At 39.1% G+C, this 18,154-nt stretch overlaps 1 protein-coding gene across 4 annotated transcripts in view; it reads right to left on the reverse strand.

Annotated features, from left to right (window-relative positions):
- The window catches only part of LOC139139262 (uncharacterized), an 85,431-nt gene that overhangs the window by 7,496 nt on the left and 59,781 nt on the right, over positions 1 to 18,154 (reverse strand). Inside the window, exon 1 of one of the 4 annotated variants that reach the window (XM_070708110.1) lies at positions 10,931 to 11,248. The exons of the other annotated variants lie outside the window; for them this stretch is intronic. The gene's annotated coding sequence lies outside the window, so the exon portion shown is untranslated. Of the gene's footprint in view, positions 1 to 10,930; positions 11,249 to 18,154 lie in introns of those variants that run through there. 4 annotated transcript variants of the gene reach the window in all.

Consider the following 18,154-nt stretch of genomic DNA (forward strand, 5'->3'; position numbering starts at 1 on the left):
ACAGTTAACCGTTGATCCAGTATTGCGCCACCTTGCAACAACGTTCATGTTTGTCCGAACAAAAAATGGCACCTTTGTGTTAATGTTCATGCATTCTCATTGAGTTCTGAAAGTTGACAACTGACTTGCTGGTCGTATTCTATATAATATCATGGCAAGATCTAAAATTATGACCATTCACGCCGGTCCTTTATTATCTTTTTTTTCATTTTGTAAGGCTGCGTTCACAAAAAACGGTCAAGGGGGGGGGGGGGCTGGAGGAATTCAGGGGGGATTCGAAAATTTTGGGGTTAGTGGAGGGGGGGACTTGAAAATTTTGCTCTACCTGTAGGGGAGACTTGAAAATTTTTGGGTCCCTTTTGATTTTTACATTTTCCAATTCCAAGTTTAATGTAGGTAATTCAATGAAAAATGAATACCATTTTTTATGTCATCAAAATGTTGTAATGTTAGTAATAATTTAACAAAATCTAGAACCATTTTGTCACATTTCATGACTTTTATCTCGAAAAAATCTAAACGTGTGATTTGTCGTAAAAAAGAAACTTGAGCCTCGTAACAGGGCAGAAGCTGCAACTGTTAATGATTTCTGCAATATTTCTATGCAATATAACAACTACAGTTTCTTGCTATCTCCCTACAGCATGCTCAAACACACAATATTTAGTTTGTCGACAAAGCCTGTATATATAAATATAAATAAGTATTTGGTGATAATTTAATTGGAGTCCAGACTGCAGTCAGTTGTCAGTGATACAAATGCATGGTACACATACATAGGCTGTGATAGCCAGCTGAATACTGGACAATTCAACATGCTGTAGGGAGTAGAACAAGAACGCAGTTGTAAAACTGAACAAAAATATTGCCAAAATTATCAAAGTTAATACAGCTACTGCCTACGGGTAGTGTCACTATCAGATACTACCCCGCTACTGCAGTGTCACTGTCACTGCATACCTGAACAGTGACAGAGACAGCTCTGACTCTGATGTACATGGTAGTTGAAGAAGAGTTTTGGTCAAATGACACTCATGACAGTGAAACTCACTTGTACACAAAATCAGGCCAGAGAGCAACACATGGAAGAAATATAGAAATGTTTGAATTCTGGCATATGAGAATAATCAAATATTAAAGAAAAAAGATGGGGTCACCATGCTTGATTTTCTAAATTTTCACACTCTTATTATAAAATGATACAGAAGTAAAACTTTGAATAGTAAAGACTAAAAGAAAAATATGTGACCAAATGGAAATATTTATTTTTTAACCAAATTTGCAATTATCACACCCAAAATTTCAGAGATTAAAACATTTATTTGATGGATATTTTAACCTTCCGGTATTGTCACTTTTGAGTAGCATTTAATTCATATAGGTCTTGTAGTTTTTAAAACAATTTTTGGTAGGTCACTGTGCAATACGGCAATTAGCCAGAATTCACAATTTTCCTACTCTCTCATGATTGCATTTTGTGTACTCTTCAACAGGAGCAATTGACCTGGCCAGAGTTGGATTAACTCAAGTTGGCTTTTAGACCAATAAATCTAAAAAATTCACTGATGCATTTAAAGAACTTGCCTTGGGAATATGACTATACAAAGTGCTAATACAGGTAGTGTTGAACACCTGTGAGCAGAACGGCGCAATACATGTTTATTTTTTCTGAGCTCACATCCTTACAAATATGCGGGCCTGTGATAGTTGGGGGGGGGGGACTTGAAAATTTTGACCATATAGAGGGGGGGGGCATTTGAAAATTTTTTAGGGTACTTAGGGGGGGATCTGAAAAAAAAAGATTTCAATCGAGATTCCTCCAGCCCCCCCCCCCTTAATCGTTATTTGTGAACGCAGCCTAAGAACACTATTACCGTCGCATCAGCCAGTAGAAAAAGTCAGATGCAATGCTACCATGATAGAAAATAGTAACATGACGACCATATGTCAGTGGTGTGTCAGTGACCTACCACCCCGACATGACGACATGAATTCGTTCGCTTTGTTATTGTGTAGATGTCAGACAGATTATCATATGGATCAAGTACGTGGTATTTTTGAAGGGCCCAGGCAGTTAAAGTGTGCTGTATCTGAAATTATACTACAAAGTTTCAACATATTTTGCACATACACAAAATAATCGGAAAGTTTCCAAATAACTGAGCTCAAAGTTGTTGTAGTCTGACCAATAAGTTCCAACCAACGAGATATATTTACGGAAAGCGTATAAGGCAATTAAAGAATGCATGAAATGTTCTACATCTGTTAAAGGATTTCCTTTGCTATTTCCTGGTAGATGTCTTTGAAATCGGCTTTCTCCTGTCCCGATTACAAAAATTGCAAACAGATAATAGTATAATTCGTCAGACAATTTTACAACTTTCTTCTGTTTTACATTTTGACAACATAGTATACCATTGTTAAAGAACTCATTTGGTTATGTTTACAGCAGGACTAGCCCTCAGACGACAGACCATAAAACTGGTTACTATGGTGTTTGAAGGGCGCACGTGTGTTTTCTGACAGCAAAATCTATGCAACGGTACCCGCCATCCATGCGGTTCAAAGCTATTTTAACGCATTGTTTGTGGGGTGTAGAAGTAGAGGTACCAGGTGAAAATTTGGAGTATGAGTACAAGTTCCGAGGGATTAATTATGCAAATCATAGTTCAGGATGTGTTGTTGATCATGATGTTTCAGATGCTAATCAAGCTGCTTTTTGACCCGTGAAGATTACAACACGTCCTTCGAATTTCTCTCTCTGGGAAGACTGACAGTGACACAACTGGTAACAGCCCAGCTAGCTTGTTCAGGACGTACAGTACCTGAACTTATGCATAGGCCATGATAGTCCTCCTCTCTGCATAATTTACGTGGGATACATTCACCGACAGAAATTTATTGATTGACTGACTGATCGGTTGATAAGGACAGGCTATCGAAATTAGTTTCATTCACAGGTTCCGAAAACTCAAATATATAGCCCAACAACAGACAAAACTGTTACAGAAAACATTTTTTTTTTAACTCAGTGAAGGCGGGGTCCTTTTTTTTCAAATGAGTGACAACGAAATCATGAAAAGAACAAGCGTGACAAAAATGGCATGTATTAAGTTATATTATTAGTGAGAACTTTGACTCGGAAGACCAATGTTGGGCGAGAGAAAAACAATTAAATGAATTCGTGTGTCTACTGATAGTTGTAAATTCAGAAACATCAACGAGACTGTGAAAGGTGTCTCAAAGATGCGGCAGATGCGTACTAGGTTTATGCTTCTAAAATTGAAGCAAAGCTCCATCAGATAGACTGCGCCTCGGGAACTATTTTATTCTACTCTAAAATATTTGCAATACGTTTCTCTCCTGCTGCCCGTGTGAATTCATTTTCAGTTCCATGAAATAAATCAATTCTTGCTTTTGTATAGAAATTTAATTTTACCCCATAGGGCTCGTGCACGGTAAAGCGGCCATTTTGAGGAAATTCGGGTTAATTTTTTTCTTTAACACCAAACTTTTCGATGTTGACTCTGCCTATTCTCGATTACGAAAGAGAATGGTTCGAAGTAACCTTGAAGAAAGTTTTAGCAATACTTGAACGGTCTACTATTTTAAGGTAACATCAGGAAAGTACGAACACCAGTTGCACATGTATGCAAATACAACATGGGTCAAGTGAAAGCGACGTCGTTGTAGAGCTGGAACTAAAGAGCAGATAGCTTCATATTAATCATCATGGAATAAAGTGTGAGTCTTAGAACCAGGCTGACATGTGGGGCGCTTGTCAGGGATGCCACGGAAGTTAACCGCAAGCACATCGGTTGCAGGGTATTTGGATGTTCTAGACACGCCTGTAAATATACCTGGCCAAAAATATCAGACTTCAGTGAACATATTGAAGACTAACAGACGTTAAACGAATTTGGAAAATACTCACACAGCTGCTTTTAAATAAGAGATCAAACTGTAAAACAAAAAAACAGCCAGTATGTACTCTCAAAACACAGACTTATGCCCCTTACCAAAATACGAAACTTAACAAACTATAATGATGTAACTCATATTCATTCACATATACATCAAAAATCCATGTATTTGTAACCATCCATATACTGATATATTCACTCATATATCTTTATGTCTACATTTTTTCGATGTCTTTTTTCAGACATTTGTTCACTGAGACGTACCCTTATTGTGATTTAAATCCAGAGATTTCAATATCCATTTCATTATATTACGATTTGTATGATAAACCGATTCAAAAAAAGTAAAATACTGGGATTAAAAAAAAAAATTGAAAACCGGTCGTTTTTTTCGGTGGTGTCTTTTTTCAAACAGTTATTGTATTTCAGTGAGACCCTCATTGTAATTTAAATCGTGATTCAGTAAGGGTGAGATTTCAAAATGGATTTCATTTTATTACGATTTGTATCATAAACCTATTCAAAATATAAACTACTTGGATTAAAAAAACCCTGAAAACCGGTCTTTTTAATTATCGTACTTAGGAAAAATGAACAAAGTAAACTATGATTTTGTCGACAGACTGTAAGCGGGAACGCCTTCTTTCCTTATGGCGGGGTCTGAAACGTGTCATGTGTCAGCCACTCGGATTGTAGAGGCCTCTGTCTCATTCACTGGCAACCAGTTCACTTAACCATAACATTGGCCTGGCAATGCATGCTCTTTTGAAGAATTCTAGCGATAAAATTGCCCCTTTGACATCATCGTTTGTCAGTACGCTAGGCTGGTATGGTCGCTTCAAAATTTTCGGAGAGAAAATAATCAAAAAAAAAATAAATGGAAGGTAAAATAGCAATTCTTGCATGTTTGAACGATAACTTTAGGGCGCGAAATTGGATTGTCAGAGGGCAATGACTCTTTCTCTTTTGACCTTGGTGTCTATACGTACGTACAAAAAAACGTTACACAAATGAATCCTATAACCGTCAGACCAGATAATTTCCTGGCATTGAACGTTCCTGATGTCATTTTAAGTTGGTGATCGCACTTGAAAGTAAATTTGATTGGTAATGATGTTAGGAAAATTCACGCTACATAAAATCGAATATTGTCCTTGAATTCTTGTATATCAAGTCCAGGAACAATACGTGACGGAATGAGAGATGATGACGACGTAGCAACGGTCAAAATAAAAAACGTCGACGTAGATGCCGCGACGGAGACCATGGAATTTTTGACAGACGCATTCCCATAAAAGGAAAAGAGTGTGATTTTTCAAAGATCTGCTTGATCCCGTCCGTATATTAACCCAGCTTGCTGTACACATGAATAATAGTTTGGTCATATTTAAGTCAATGGGTCTGTCACAAATTGGAGTCATAATGCCTTTGGCACTTCGGCCGACTGGGACACCCCGGGACCTGAACGACTTTGCATGATCTCAGATTGCCGCGGTAATTGATTGAATAGAATCCAAACGAAGACGTTGACGCAATGAATAACAAGCCACACAAGGTTGACAGAATTGAGAGGGGGGAATCTTATATTTGTATCGAAATGAAGCTCAGATGTAGTACACAACGTCTCTTCGTCGCATGAATACCTTGGCCTTGAACTTTAAGCTGGTGAGTACTGGTAAAGCTTCGGGTATGCTGTTTGTAATACTCTTGTATAAATGTATCTGCTTGTCTCTCACTGCAAAGCTAATCTCCATAAACGCTGAGAATCACTAGTATCGCGAGTCCGCTTTACTTTACGTGAGCTGGTGCATTGGTGATGTGGTCGATATACGCTTGCGCTTGGTTGAAAGACAGAAACAACACAATCCTGGGCCGCAGCCTGACCATATTGCTAAGTGGTGGGGGGGGGGGGACCTAGCTGAGCTTCGATTTGGATAATTCACATAAATTTACACATTCACAGTGAAAAATTCAAAGGGGAAACTGTCCCCTGCCTGTAGTCTATGGCCCTGCAATCCACAGCGCAACTGGGCGAATCAGGGAGCGAAAATCATAAGGTAAGCTTTTTTCATGCCCAGAGTGTAACGATGGCCCCATAGCTATCCAATTCCAAACTCTGTCAACCAACACTACCATGTTATATCGTCTAGATACACCGCAACGCAGTGAACTGGTGTCACTAATGCGGAAGTGTTAAAGTCAGACTTTTTTCATTGCAAAGCGATGCATGTACCAGCAAAACAATGTTTCTGAAATGAAAAATGATTATTGCCTATCCATTGTGTGATTGACAACGACGAGCTCATTCGGTCTCCAACTCAATGTATTTTTAATTGCAGGACAATATCTGCACTGCATCTTCTTCAGGATTCTAACCTACGGAATACGAGTATCCCATGTTCATAAGTTGCTAATTTTACTGCGTGACGTCACAAGGCTCGCTTGTTGGGGCACATAGATATTCACACTTCACTTTAATTAATTCCCAAAATGAGTTTCGTAATGAGAGACAGCATAAGGTTACACGTTCAACTCACACACACAAAAAGGACTTGGCCAAACACACATCCGGTACTTGCTAAAATGATGAAATGAGTTGTTGCATGTAACCGCCCGAGACAGTTTTAGACGACCGGTATTGGGCTCACTAATTGTATCTCATGACATTTGCACGCTTTTCCGGTTTTCCAACGGCCTTGTTTATTCCGCAAACTGACAAGCTGACGAGCGTACGCATCACTCGAAAACCTTCATGTCAACATTGTTTTCTATCTGTAGAGCAGATGAAGATTAACCGTAAAGTAGATATTCTGACACTTGAAAGACTGACTGACCGAAACAAATAAAAACATTATGATGTCTTCATCGCCCCCCTTTTTTTAAAGAAGCTATGACTAGAGACAATGCTCTTTTGTCGGTCTCATGAAGTACAATTTAAAACTACTGCACTGCTATACTGTTGCTATAATTTGCCTCGACGAAAATCTAGTAACTTAAGTAAATATTTATAATAACTCTAATAAATAATACAACAACGCCTTAACGGGACAATAAGCGATGGCGATTAACTATGTTTTCATAGGAACTGCTCTGATTCATCTTCCTGGCCAACACAACTCACGGTGTACAATATGCAGAGTTGTTGTTGACAGATGAATGCTAGTACGGACTAAAATTTAGCTGTCAACAATGGCATCGCACACATTAAATGGAGAGTATCTGTAAACTTTGACGATTTCCTTTCACCATTTTTGTTTTTAATGTTAAGGCAGTAAGCGCCTCGAAAGTGAAAGACTTAAAATTTTGCTCACTTCAACCATACTCTTTCAAGATCAAGAATAAAATCGGGAGTCAGCATGCAAACTTTGGAACTAGAGAAACACATTACAAGATTTACCGATATTTGAAATTCAAAATGGCCCCCATTCCTGTGTTAATTCTATGGAGAAAAACAAAACTTTCGATTTTCGAAAAAGTAAGCTTGTAAAAATTTTTCTGACACCAAGAGCTTCAAATTAAACCCTAACACGTGGTTGATTAGAAAAGAATTGTAAAAGTTTGACAGTCCGAATCTGTTTCCGAGGCGCACTCTACCGTAACGACTTTCACTCGTCAACACTGCGTCTATAGTTATCATGCTACATTGCCATTGTCAACATTTGAATTCTAGTCCGGACCAGAATTCACTTGTAGACAATAACAGTGCAGTCTACACATGTATAAGCTGAGTTGACAAGCTAGACACTGTGTGTCTCAGTGTGCTATGGGAGTATAACGAGAATCTGTATTTGACATGAAAACAAAAATCATGAGGAAAAAGCATCACCACATTAAAGGTAAAGCTATTGGTCCTTTAAGATTGTCTGCAAAAGTTCCGAACGCCAGTTATTTCGATACGATTTTAGGAGTAGAAGAATAGAGCTGTACTTCGTGAAGTAAAAACAGCGTGAAGCTGTACAGGCTTTGTTTTCCGTTGCGATCGTGAACTGTTAGCTCTTTCTCATGGTTTTTTACTTATGCACGAACGTAAGCAACTCTTTGAGATGTTAGATGGCTGGCTTCAATTGGCAAAATGCCACTTTCATGAGGAAATACACCAAAGTATCTGTCATTTATGGGTAAATGAGGGGTTTGAAGGACAGTAAGCATCATTAGGAAGCTTGTTCTAAATAATATCGCAGAAGTGTCAGAAAACACAGTCATGACATCAGATAAAATTTATTATTTCTGAACAAGTTCGTTTCCAGGAAAAAAAGAGTATTGTGTAATTTCATCTCTTTCAATCAGTTTTGACAATAACCTGTTGTAAGAATTCCATGTCCGCTAAAAGAAACGAAATGAGTCACATTTTCAGTTATAAGCTTAGAGTACCAGAAATGATGAGAGACAAGAGGACTCCTCTTTTAACTTGAACCAATGTGGGTTTTTTTATTGACGTGTTGTAAGACGAAAAGTTAGCCATAGAAACACGCAATATTAGATAACAAGCCACCGCTAATGACATAGTCCCTGCTGAATCAGCATGTTTTGGGAGCTCTTTATCTCTGTGTTGACTGTAGCAGTTTTCCTTTGTACATGTATTTAGTGCAGTCATTGCAGCCTGGCGCAAATTGATATAGCACAGTGCGCCTGTACTAACTTTGAATGTAATTTGTTCAAATACATAATAATAATGGAAATGAAAACAATCGTAACAATATCGTAGCCTGGCATTCATATTGGATCACGTCGTCACCCAAGCTCATGTGTGTGGCACTGTATATTGTCCTTTTACAAACTTTCAATTAGATCTGTTCAGGAATGTCTTTGTAATTGCTCCTGACACGAAACAATCATGATATTGGCCACCTGGTAGCCATATTGGGTTGTATTATGCAAAAAATTGACGTGCATGTGCATTATGGAATTGGTTCAGCTATGTCTGTGCAATGGCTCTGGATGTGGAAAATCCAAACAAAATGGCCGGCTGAAAACCATATTAGGTAGTGTTATGAAACAAACCAAAGTGCATATACGTACGACTTAGAGTTATATCTGTGTACTATCTTCGAAACAAATCGGTCCAGGCATATCTTAGTCACAGCTTCAAGTATATGAAAAATTAAACAAATGGCTGCCTGGTAGACATACAGGATCAAATGTCAAAAACACAAAAACGAATTGACATGCATATATATGACATTTGGTCATATCCTTGAACCACTTTTGAAACAAATACGACAAAGCATCTCTACGTTACAGCCAAGGACCTAAAAAATTGAAACAAAATGGCCGCTTCTCTCGACCATATTGGATGGAATCACGAAACTAATCGATGTGCTGATATATATGACATAGGGTTATGTTATTGTATCAACTTTGAAACAAAACAGACCAGGCATCTCCGAGGAAAGTTCGTCACGGTGGAGGGACGCACGCACGGACGTAACCAAAACCATACGTCCTCCTTAACTTTGTTCGCAGTGACTAAAACCGTAAATTTGACGTGTCATGCAGCTGTACAAGCTTTTGCAAGCGTTTGCGAATCAACTTTTATGAATATTTAATAAGCGAATACCACATAATGTAACTGCACGGCACAATAAGTGCTCCAATAGCACGCTGTTCACGGTTACAGGTTTGTTACTAAATATAGCTGTACGCGCGCGACATCGGACACGCAGCTTGAAATGCGGACAAATTTTATCAATGTTGCATGCGTGGCTGTTTTTGCAGCTTGTACTCTGAGTCGTGAATATGTTTTTAGTATTCACTGTTACACTAGCAGTCGCCCACTGCGATGTATTTTTGTCGTTCTTGCATGCGTAATTTTCAAAAGCGTAATCTAAAAATGCGGACAAATATTTATTTTTTGCATATTAATGAGAGAACAGTGACGTAAACTGTGAACTGCCTATTGCACGACCTTAACAGTTTACGGCCTATGCTGTGTGATGAGAAAAAACTAAAAAAAAACCAAACAAATCTTAGAATCGCTGTTGTAGCAAATAAAGACAAGAAACTTGAAGCTATTAAAGATGAAATTACAGCAGGGTACCGATTTACTTGCTGTAACATTGAAAGGCACAATAGTCTGATCCCTGAACGATAAAACAACATCATGAGCGACAAACAATCTGCGGCAAAATTTATTTTAGGAAACGTAGGTCCCTTACGTATAAGCGAAAGTGATTCCGGCCATGTTAAATTTGGCCATGTTTGAACCATTTTCTGAATCCATGTGGTAGATAGTCGCTGTGTTTCGTCATACTCAACAAAGCGATACTATCTTTGGGCTTTGTGCATATGTACATATGGAGGATAATTTCGGCCTTGACATCCGCCACAAAAACATAACTATTATGCAAAACATATTTAATCAACGGTTTTCACTACTTTTTCAAGGGCCACAGTGATCATGCACTCGACAATATTTTCAGATTACGCTTCAATCCATATATTCAATTTTATGCCTCCTTCTCAGTGGAGAAATTTCAGTGATGCGAGTGAACGACCTCAAAGCGAGTTGAGCAGCGGCGTACAAACGAACGCGAGTATCCAGCTCGTCACGTGTCACCCGTACCGTAAAACAAGCCCGGCAACAGCTGCCAAAGCTGACGACGAACTTTCCTACTAATACTTTTACAGATATAAGCTTCATTTCTGACATTGCGTTGTCCGTATGAATGTGCCATATCGTTTGTACATCGCCAGGAAAAAAAGTTGAGTTTTGTTCGGCGTGCGGACAGCATTTCAGATTTCTTGGCTCTCACGAAAGCGCCAGGGCTAAAATTTGAGTCGACACAACCTTGTATTATCCTCTCAATCTTTTCACAATTACACGTACGATCGAACGAAAATTCCCAACGTCTGTAAAATACAGAGATATAACATCTCAAATCTCTTTTAGATACTCTCAAGAAATATGTTAGAACAAATCCGACACAAACAACATGAGCATGATACAGAGCAAAGATAAACCAAACAAACACGATAGACAAAGGGAAGATTATTTCATATATACTCACGCAATTCAGTAAATTCTCGATCGGATTCGAACCCACAACGTATGGCAATCACCTAAGAATCGTTGATGAATGTCAGGTTTGTTTCTGCGACAGACCCATGTCATCGTAGGGTGAATGCACTGCCGTGAGCTCGCATGCTTTCAGCACACGCCAGACCAATACAAACAAATATCAAGAAAACAACGGTAGAAATCACATGGTTCGCAGACTGAAATACCGCGTAATATAGAACAATACCAGCCAGCAACGAAAGATAGACATTGGAGATGCTGTAGTTCACTCTTGGGTCATGCACGACAGTATCGCGACTGTCTTGCCGACTTATATGATTATACTATGCTAAACAAGATTGTTTTCTATCAAGGTTATTACGTAATTATTGGCGCATGCGCATCTACGATCGCTTGGTCACATATACAGAAGCCTATCATCTGTGTATTACAGCGTCTCCGTAATATCATCATGATTTGTTACACAACTTCCCTCATCCTTTGTCTTCATTCTATATTTGACTTTCTTGATCGTTGCACATTTGTGGCAAGAAAATTGCTGATCAAAGCGACACAGAAACATTTCGTCCCAATCCCTGCAGCTCGAGCTTGCAGATCCGTAACATATGTTACACACTGTCTCTATGGTAACCGGTTGGCGTTACATTGTGATAAACTTCGCCGCTTCCCGAATATGAGTGTCTTTTCCGGATGCATTGCTGATGGCTCTTCGCCTATTATAAATTTCCCCCTTTGTCAAATTTACCCTCACACTTTTGGTGTCGTTTGACTTTCTTCCTTCTCTTCATTTCTAGATTATTACCCAGCATCTAGAAAGCAATGCACTTTTTCTTTTATTTTCATTTTTGCATATGATACATCTATTATTTGTGTTTTTCAGTCGAAGCCGTGTGACGAGTTTACGCCGTGTGACGGGAAAAGACATCTCTTCGAGGAAAGTGACTACAATAATATTATGGATCGTTTTATTGAAGTAAACATTAAGGTACAAATATCTTCGGCGGGGATTGAAATATCGTCTGGTCTGTGCTAGATAAATTCCTGTCGCACTTAAGTTCAGTTCCCCTCAATCGGCCACGCCAGTCTTTGCGTTTATTGCCTTAACATGTTTGATAGATTAAGAAAAAGCATTTTTGTTGCTGAACGAAAGGGGAATTCCAAGCTTGACCATAACATCAACTGCACGTGCCCCATTGGACATAGATGCCTTATTATGGCGGGTGCACGGAGAACCAACGAGAAGATATATACCCGACAAACTTGTCGGAGAGAGCTTGTACAATTCTGCGCGAGGGGACAAACAATAAAAACAAGGGAAACTGAAATAGATGCACATGTACAACACACAAGAAAACCATCAAAAGTGGCGGTAACTATGGACGAATGAGTCGCCCTGTCAGAACCATACTCCCGGCCTATTAACAAGACCATTGACGGAATCACACACTAGACCACATTTACTCAGTGCCTGCATTTTGAAAGGAAGGCCGCCAACCTTGAACTTCCATCTGTATTGACGGGAAAACGCAGGCAGGCCATCTGAGCATGACGACGGTTCCTAACCCCTAGAAAGTCGCTTTCTTGGAATTTTACCACTTCTTTGCATCAGTAATCATTGTCGATCTATTTCGAAGTCAGTATTTCCTTCACTGCCATTTGTACGCCCAGACGGTCACGTGACGGAATAATTCAAAATGTCGACGTGTAACAAACAAGCAAATACAAAAAGTGAATATATGACATAGTGCACACAATCGTTGTGTAAGCATGTCAGGCAGTTTTGAATGATATCAGTATTGTCTATTTCGTTGTAATTTAGTATTTAGTCTGTCCTTATCACCATGACCATCATAGTCAAAACCCGCAGCCCAGGTTCAACAGCGAGCTTCGTCTAATTTCACATAACATTTATGGACAACTTTGGCACATTTTTCCTTGAATGCAACAAAGCTAAAGTGTTGAACGTGAGAGTGGCAGATATTCAGCTCATTGTTCGGGGCCTCCGTGGCTACCATGACACTTTCGTTCGATTTGTGTTTTGGTAGTTTGATTGAAAAGGCATGTGCCACACGACATTTCCAGGGGACAATAGACAGTTATTCAAGATTACAGAAATGTTCAATACCAGTGTTTTCATCGCGTAATTATGGTAAATGTTAATTTAGATGAAAATTGCCGCATTGCTATGAAAATTGAACGCTATCTTGAAAGGAACCTTCCAAGGTCAAGTTCAAAGCACGGGGAACTAAAACGGGTAAATCAACTAACGATAGACAGAAATGTGTTAAGTCGTGTATTTGATTACCAAGGACAGAGATAGACATCCCTGGCGCCCTGGCTGCATGCGACATCTGTATCACGTGACTTCCTGGGAAAGGCGGGGTCTTTTTCATTGCCACTAGGTGTCGACTTGCAATCTCACCAAACCGATGTTCGGTCAAGGCCAATCGAATGCAACGGGTCGTTGAGTGAGCGTATATACTGGTACTGTACAATGAATCGTTAGAACACTGAACTAAGCATGCCGTTTAGGCAAATTAGATGTTGGGGTCGATGACCGACTTTGGAGCCGTTCCGACGCTTGACAGTTTGTGAATTTACCAGACTGTAGGGAATCAAAACTGGTCATGCATAATTTTTAATCGTGCCACTTCTTAGACTCGACCTTTGATCCCGTATTTGTATAATTTCGATTTTGTATGTTTTCAATTGAAGGAAGAGAAAGAAAGAGAAAATAGAACAGGGAGGGAATTTGTTCAAACAAATATTCTTGGGACAAGGCACGATAAGTTGAACGGAAAATTGGCGAAAAAAAGACAGAATTCAACAGCTCCCTTCGGGCTCAACAGGGTGCGTGACTCTGCTCTCGAAAGAGACACTTTAATCTTGTGGCATTTTACAACTAATAAAATTTCATTATCATGAGCGTTATTTCGAAATTTCGAAAATACGCTTTTTCCGGCAGCAATGCCTTCTATGTGTTAAATCTGGCCAAAAATATAAAAACCCGCAAAACAAGTCTCCAAAAATCGAGTATGTCGATCGAGAATTTTTGTTTTCATTTCGATTGCTGATATCAAAAGACAGAAACAAATAAAAACTATATAATTCAGGATCTATTGTAAAATTCAAAATGAGTACGTAGTAACAGTTCGTTGGTGTGTATGGATCTGTATTGTGTTTGTATATGTATTACCCATAAGTGTCAACTATAACTTACATGGTTGATATAACACACACACGCACACACACACACACACACACACACACACACACACACACACACTCTCTCTCTCTCTCTCTCTCTCTCTCTCTCTCTCTCTCTCTCTCTCTCTCTCTCTCTCTCTCTCTCTCCCCGTATGTAAGTTATTACTAGTACATATGGGTACTTCGAACTCCGAACAAAGCGTCACGCGTTTAAATGCTAGTTACCCAACAGTGAACAATTCTCCGTTACAATTACACAAAATCTAACAGCCAGAATGGCACAACCGAGGAAAAACTGAAAGAAATTTGCAGCTACGCACATATAAAGTACATACTTTGGCCCCTCTTAGGAAGGCAATATAATCTGAAACACACTCGTAGCAAAATTACACTTTTATCAAATGTTTCAAGTTAATAAATTGTTCCTTAAAAGGTTAGAGCAGTCTCTGGACCCGGGGAGACTTTTGACAAAAACAATAAAAAGTAGACGAGAAATCTTTAAAACAATGCATATGTCCAGTTTCATGTTTCTGTAATATATTATTATAGAAAAGATAATACTTTGCATTTTGTTATGTCTCATAAAGAAGAAAAACAATAATTGAATATTGAAATATATATACGGTTAAAATTGATAACAAGTAGAAAACAGGACTTAGGCTTTACTCAGAGTTTCACCTACATGTGTTCTCTGTATCCTTCATGTAGCGTGAAACTCTGAGTAACGCCTTCTTGTTATCAATTTTTACCGTAAATCGTTCTGCATACAGGTATTGAGCACTGTTTTACACCATGAAGATTTCCGAACTTTATAGGATATATATATATATATATATATATATATATATATATATATATATTATATAAACAAAATCTTAGAATTTGGATGGTCTCAACAAAACACAACTTATGGTTCTTACAGTGACAGCTTTCGCCTTGTTCACAAGGCATCGTCAGGTCCAACTGATGAACAGAATCCAGGGGTAAAGTACAGCCAACGGGAAAGTACAGGTGTGAAAAAAAAAAGGACAATAGGGTGTTAACGGAGTTCAATGTTATGAGCAGATGACAGGAACAATAATAAAATGAGATTGAACTGGGATAGTTGGAACTCGAACGTGTCAATTACACGGTTAGAGGTGTTTCTGTGTTTAGTCCATCGGGGAACAAAGTACGTAGTTTCTTGATCCAAAACGTTTCTCTGGCATCTAAGTTGACCGGGTCTTTGTTGGTTATTTGTTCGATCGCTACAACTGTGAAGTTATCTTCTGAGTGTCCAGGACTATTATAATGAGGTGCAACTAGTGGACTTGTACTGTATTGCTGTCTTCTGATACAGCTACGATGACCACTGATACGCTGTTTGAGGATATTAGTTGTCTGTCCGACGTACATTTGTTTACATTTACTACAAATTATGCAATAAACTACCCATGATGACTTGCAGGTGAGCTCGCCTCTGATGTTGAAGTGTTCTCCTGTAGAAGTGCTGGTGATGGTGTCCGTGGTCAACATGAATTTGCAATTGACGCATCGCGTAGCGTTGCATGGATGGGACGTGTTTAATCGATGACTTACTTTCTGTTTGTTGTGTACAAGGATATCACGTAGGTTTCTACATCGTCTGTACGAAATCAATGGAATTGTAGGCATGGCGTCCTTCATGGTATCTGACTGCATGAGTATATGATGATGAGCGGAGACTATCTTTTTAACATCGGGACCTAATGGATTGTAATTGGTGACATATGTCAGTCTTGTTTCTGGTGATTTGGTTTTATACTGCAGTAAGTCTCTGCGATTAAGTTTGCGAACTTTGTTAATTATTGGGGCGATGTGCTTACTCTTGTATCCAGATTTAACGAGATTACTGGCGAATGTGTCAAGTCGATTTTCCATCCAATTATCTAACGAACATATCCGGCGGATACGGATAGCTCCACTATACGGTACTGAGCGGAATATGTGGGGTGGGTGACATGAGGTCGGGGAGATGTAGGATCCAGAATCTGTTGGTTTGGTGTGTAGGTCAGTTTCTAGTCTATCCCTGTGTCGTATGATGTTTACATCAAGGAATGTTCTGCTAGATTTGCTATATTCAACATCGAACTTGATTGTAGGATGGACACTGTTGATATGTTGTATATATTGTTGTAATTCGACTTCGGTGATAGTGAATAGATCAATTAAGTCATCAACAAATCTTCTGTGCCACAGGGAATGAACTGATGTACTGAGTAGAAATGACTTACGAAACCAAGTCATGTAGATATTGGCATACTTGACAGCAAATGGGATCCCCATTGCGGTGCCCGTAACTTGACGAAAATGCCCATCCTTAAACGAGAAATGGTTATTTGTCAAGATAAACTGAACAAGTTTTATAATGTCTTCAATTTGTGTCATGGTGTATCGTGAATGAAGGCGTAGAGCAGTTTCCATGGCGACGAGCCCTTCTTGGTGTGGTATGTTGGTATAGAGACTGCGTACATCCATGGTAACAAGTAGTAAATCTCTCGGAAGTGGGGCATGTGTATTGTTAAAGTGGTTAAGATGGGCAAGAAATTCTGTAGAATCTTGCACAAGTTCGCCCCTGCAGTAATCTGCTTCTGTGGCTGTTAGGATGAAGTCCAACCAAAGAGCAGCTGGTCTACATGGACTATTTATATGGCTACAAATCGGTCTACCCGGTGGTATAACATGATTATCAAGTTGTTCTTGTGACAGCTTATGGATTTTCGGTAGAATGTAGAAGTATGCTTCCTCCGAATCGTCGATGTTGCACAAGGCATCGAATGTGGCTTCATCAATGACGTCATGACGATAAAGAATGTTACAGTGTTCTTTCAATGATTTGATGACGGACACAGTGACATCTGAATCTTCTCTTTCATAAAAATTCGTATCATTCAGTTGTCTTCGGCATTCTTTATCGTAGTCTGTTTTATTAAGTACAACCAGAGCTCCTCCTTTGTCAGCTTTGGTGATAACTATGTTTTCATTATCTTTGAGTTCATTAAGCGCGGCGCGTTCTTGTAGTGTCAAATTGTCGACGGTGGAGTTGAAACGGGCTGGTTGATAAGCGTACACTTCGTTCAATATTTTAGAACAGTAGACATCAACAGATTTATCAATACCAGTTTAGGCGTCCACTTCTTCGTAGTTTATATTGTTTTAGCACATCTGGCGTTGTATCAGTGTTGTAGATGTCATCAGATTGTCGTGAGAAGTAGTGTAGAAGTCGCACTTTTCTGGTGTATGTCGCACAATCGTATACCATTCCCTTCGTATCGAGGGACTTGGTTTCGGGCAGAAGCCCAGTCCACGGCCTAATAGATGTGTAGCGCTTTCATCCAGTTGTTTGTCACTGAGGTTGACTACCAGTCCGTTTGACCGACTTGAATGACGAATCTTGAGGTTCCTACGGTAGCGACGGTGTGCGTTAATTTTACGAGTTTTTTGTCGAATCGACGTTGTGTCTTACCACTGTCACAGTTTGTGATGATCTTGCATCGGCAATGTTGTTCTCATCACATTGAGTAGGTAGTATCTTGAGTAATTTTGCCTGGTGACACCTTTTCATGTTTTCGTCAGTTTTTGTGATTTGCTGTTGAATTCGTCTGTTCAACCGTCTAAATAAACGGTCATTAGTTTGATTTTTGAGACGGTCGTTTAGATATTGTATTTTATCCGGAAGTTGAGTTTCAGTTAAAGTCTTGTAATGGCTTATGAGACGATTCTGAATCTGTCTTGCTGTTTCTTCGATGATACTTGTGCACTCATTTTGTAGGTTGGTATCAGCTACCGGTGGCTTGTATTTCCATACGAGTGATCTGGGAAAACTGTTTGATTGTTTACATGACTGTAGAAACTTGGTATGGTTTTTGAATCTGGTAAGTTTGTCTGACGCTTTCCTGAGGGCACTAAATGTTCTCTGGAAGCCGTTCATGCCGTTCATATTATAGATATATATATATATATATATATATATATATATATATATATA

Source organism: Ptychodera flava, chromosome 8 (assembly GCF_041260155.1).
Source record: "Ptychodera flava strain L36383 chromosome 8, AS_Pfla_20210202, whole genome shotgun sequence".
Classification (NCBI taxonomy): domain Eukaryota; kingdom Metazoa; phylum Hemichordata; class Enteropneusta; family Ptychoderidae; genus Ptychodera; species Ptychodera flava.